At 39.5% G+C, this 4610-nt stretch overlaps 1 protein-coding gene across 1 annotated transcript in view; it reads left to right on the top strand.

The window, feature by feature from the left end:
• The window catches only part of RAF1 (Raf-1 proto-oncogene, serine/threonine kinase), a 101644-nt gene continuing 97034 nt past the window's right edge, over positions 1–4610 (top strand). The window contains exon 1 of the mRNA XM_069083900.1: positions 1–196. The gene's annotated coding sequence lies outside the window, so the exon portion shown is untranslated. The remainder of the gene's footprint in view (positions 197–4610) is intronic.

Genomic DNA, 4610 nt, shown 5'->3' on the forward strand with positions numbered 1-4610 from the left:
AGAAAGCCCAGCTCCCAAGCCTGAAGGACAAGTGCTCCTTCTATTCTTTTGTCTTAATGGCCAAAATGATGACAATCAGTTTTGTGTTTATTGAGACAAAGTGATTGCAAGATCATCCATCTGATTCAGAAAAAAGATACAAAGGCAAATGGGCCAAAGTCAAGCAAAGCAGAGTTTCGCTCACTCCCTTCTTCAGGTAAGGATGGACACCTAGATTCTTGTCTTTGCTCTGCCACTAATTTACTGTGTGATCTTATACAAAGGCATTTCCCTTATGTGGACTTCAAGTTTCTCTTTTTGAAGGGGTTGGGCTAAAATCCAGAGGTTCTTAATCTGAAATCTGTGAACTTCTTTTTAAAAAATTAATATTTTGATAACAGTGTTTCAGTGTGATTGGTCGTCTTTGTAACCTGATATATTCTATTTTACACATTTGAAAACATTATCCAGAGAAGGGGTTGCTAGGCATCATCAGACTGACTGCCAAAGGGGTCCACGACCAAAAAAGGTTTGGTACCTCTGGAGCAGGTGTTTTTTTTTTGGGGGGGGGGGTGGATTTCTTTCAGGGCTGACATCTTATAATTCTCCAAATTAGTCAATCCTTGCCAGTGGTGGTCTACTTCCTTCAGGAGTGATTTGACATTTTTTGATAGTGGAATGTTTCCCGCTAAAGCCCTGCTCTGATACCTCATGGTGGTGGAGGTGACCTTGGGTTTTCAAAAGCCCTTCCTGTAGAGTACAGACTCTGGCAGGCTCTCACAAGCTGGGAAGGCTCCAAGTATAGACCCAGAGATAGACTGTATGTCTGTGATTTGAAGACCAGCCTAAGTCCAGAAAGATGACTATTGGATGATACATCTTTCAGCTCCAACAATTCTCAAATAAGATGGAGAGGGCCTGCAATCTGCATTCTGAGCAGAAATGACCATGCAGATGAAGTCATAGGTCCCAGAAGTATTGCAATAACTGTCAATCTGTTGCAACTTGTAAGGGAGTAAGGCAGTCAGTCAAGAGATATATACTCAGTGCCTCCTATGTCCCAGGCATTGTGCTAAGCACTGGAGATGCAAAGAAAGGCAAAAGCCAGTCCCTACTCTTACAGATCTTTCATTCAATGGGCAAGCCTTCATACAAAGAACAAGGCACAAACAATCTACGTAAGCCTCCATTACTGCTGTTAGCTTTTCCCTAACAAGTGTCTAGGACTTTTTGTAGTCTTTTACTGATAATTCCTGCTTCTTAAGCCTATGGTTTTTGAAAACTGGCTTTACTTTTCTGAGTAACTTTTATTACATAGGACTCCATTTCCAAAAACTGTTTTTAACCTCTCTTCGTTGTCCAAGGACTCCATAACCTACTTCAATGACACCCTATCCTGAAAAGATCAATTATTTCATTAGTTATTTACCTACTTATTCAATCTTTGTTTGCAGTGTGTACATGCCTCTGATTTCTGACCAGATTTGTGTGATTTGTATTAGATTTCAAACTCTAGGAAGGCTGGTACCATGTCTGTTGAATTTTGAAGGTGACAGTCAGACTAGGTTCTGCGACTTTTGGCTGTATAACCTTGAACAAGTGACTTAACTTTGTTGGGACTAAGTTACCCATCTAGTACAAACAATGGCTTCCATTTCTAGAGCTCTTAAAGATTTGCAAAGTGTTTACCTTACAACTTTGTGAGCCCTGTTGTGTATTATTATTGCCATTTTTAGAAGGCAAAACTGAGGCAAAGAAAAGTTTCCAACACTTGTACATATACATATATGTACATAAATACCTATATGAAGACAACCCAAATGTATGTATGAGTTCATACGTGCATGCGTGCATGTGTGTGTGTGTTTGAAGTGAACAGAGGACCAGCATTATAGTCAGGATAACTCCAAGTCTGCCTCTGATACTAGTTGTGTGACCCTGGGCAAGTCATTTAACTTTTCAGAGTCTTAGCAATTCTCTAAGAGTTGTATAAGTTGCAAAATAGTTGTTGATCTGCATTAGTAGAGACAGTTTTCTTACTGGAAGCTTCCAAGACTGATGAAATTTCAGGTCCCAAACCCTTTCCTGCCACCAAAGAATAGCATATCAATTCCAGACAATTGTGACAGACAATATAGTATCAATTCAACAATGTTTCTGTGATTTACAAGGTGCTGGGAATGCAAAAATTAAAGACAAAACAGTTTTCTGGCCTCAAGGAATTTGTATGTACAGAAGGCATGTACCCAGAGAAGTAATTACAAAGACTATTAGAATCATACTGAGTAATTTCAAGAGGCAGAGAATATAAACAGCTGGGGGGGAGGGGTGTTGTATTGTAGAGATCAGGAAGAATTGGTGCAGAGGCAGAGGTAGGAGGTGGGCATAGCAGGCATGGGAGACCACCTGTTCAATGAGAGAGAGGTAGAATTTGGAATGTTGTATTATGATGTATAATGTGCACTAATGTAACAAATGTTAATAAACAATGATGATACAATAGTCATTGAGGCAACTAAGTGGCCCAGTAGATAGAGTAGTATATACTAGAGTCAGGAGACTCAAGTTCAAATGCAGCCTCAGACACTTAAGCTATCTGTGACTCTGCACAAGTCATTTCACTCAATTTCCTCAATTGTAAAATGGGAATAATATTTGTTTAGCACTTTGCAAACCATAAAGCACTTACATAAATGCTAGGTATTATAATTATATTGCTACAATGACAATAAAATAAGCGGAAATCATTGGCATTTCATGTTTCTTTTAACAGTAACATTATAGGATCCCAAGTATTACTCTTTTGTAGTTGTTCCATGGTTCAGTCCTGTCTGACTTATGGTTTGGGCTCTGATGGTTCAGAGGGAGTGTAAATAGCAATTGTTTCAGGCCAGAAACCCTGAGGGTCTTCCCCTCCCAAATTGATTTTTTTTTTGACTAGGTAAAAGAGGTCATTCTTTGCCCCATTTCTTACCTAGCCTTAATCACTGAATGGTCATTCCCATCAGTTCATAAGGGAAAAAAGGTTCTTTTGCCAGTTGTTAGTGGATTATAGAATTTACTCTCATCAATTATTTATTGAGGCTAAGTATTGAACCAGGGCCTGTAGTTTCTAAAGCTATGTGAATGGCCTTAAAGAAAGCCCAGAGGGTAAAAAAAGGTAGGACAATTCTCATTTATTAGTCACAAATGAAATCAACAGACGCCTAATATGTGTGCTTTGTGCTCTGTGCATAAAGATTTTTTCAAAAATCAGTTCCTGTACTTGTAGAATAGATTTAGAGCTTGGGGTAGGGGGTAGGGGAAACTTCAGAAGTCATCTAGAACAATCTTTTCATTTTCCAGATAAGGAAACTGAGACCTAGGAAGGCTAAGTGATTTGCCCAAGACTAGTAATTATCAGAACTGATATTCAATCCCAGGCCATTGGAGGCCAGAGTCAGAATTATTTTTTTCCATTGCACTAAATTACCTCATCTCAATTTGTGCATATTCACAAAGGCTGTGCAGGTGGTTTGCTTCTGTATCCATTTAGAGCTGATTAAAAAGCACTTGAATTCAATTAATTGAAACATTGTTAAATGCCTGCTATATGCCAGGTCATAGAGTTACAAAGATGAGAAATCACATACAGTCTTAGGCCTTAGGGAGTTTTCACTCTAGTGCATGTGTGCATGCATGTGTGAGTGTGTGTGTCTGTGAAAGAGAGACAGAGAGGAAGAGAGAAGACACAAAGAGACAATGACAGGAGGAATAGATACAAATAGCTATAATGCATATTTGAATGTGATAAGTACATATTAGAAACTCAATGGAATAGCATGACAGATTCAAAGAAGGGAAGATTTTGAACTGGAGGATCATGGAAGAATACATAGAGAAGGAATCAAGTGATGCCTGAATCAGGCTTAGAAGAAAAAGAAGGATTTCAATGGAGGACTTGGGTTGTTCCTATCATGGGGATGTTTGCATGAATAGCAACACAGAAAAGAGAAGAGGCAGGGCAAGACTGAAGAATAATAAGTAGTCTGTCCTGGCCATTCCCCTGCCCCTCCTATAAGTGACTGCTTCACTTGGCCTACTATATGAAGGAAGCCCTCAGACATGCTTTGTTCTACTCTAGTCATCTGGGCAGCTAGGTGGTGAAGTAGATAGATCACCAGGCCTGGAGTCAGGAAGACCTGAGTTCAATTGCAGCCTCACACACTTGCTAGCTGTGACTCTGGGCAAGTCATTTAACCTTGTTTGCCTCAGTGTCCTCATCTGTAAAATGAGCTGGAGGGAAATGGCAAACCACTCCAATATCTTTGCCAAGAAAATCCCAAATGGGGTCACAGAAGAGTCAGACTACTGAAAAAACAAAAATCATCTTCTGACCAGCTACCTTGCTGCTAAGCATCTCTCTCATCCCCATACTTCCTCCCCTCCTTTTCAGCTTTGGAACCATAATCAAATCAATATTCCCTAGCTACTGAAAAGGATGTGTTGATTTATTCTCCATCCCAGCAACTTTCTAAACCAAAATACTTCTCCCTGTGATAGATAGATAGGTAGATAGAGTGACCAGGGAATCTATCTATCTATCTATCTATCTATCTATCTATCTATCTATCTATCTATCTATCTATCTA

Source organism: Petaurus breviceps, unplaced genomic scaffold, assembly GCF_028583685.1.
Source record: "Petaurus breviceps papuanus isolate PSGF00001 unplaced genomic scaffold, PetGlider_PUasm1.0 174, whole genome shotgun sequence".
NCBI lineage: Eukaryota > Metazoa > Chordata > Mammalia > Diprotodontia > Petauridae > Petaurus > Petaurus breviceps.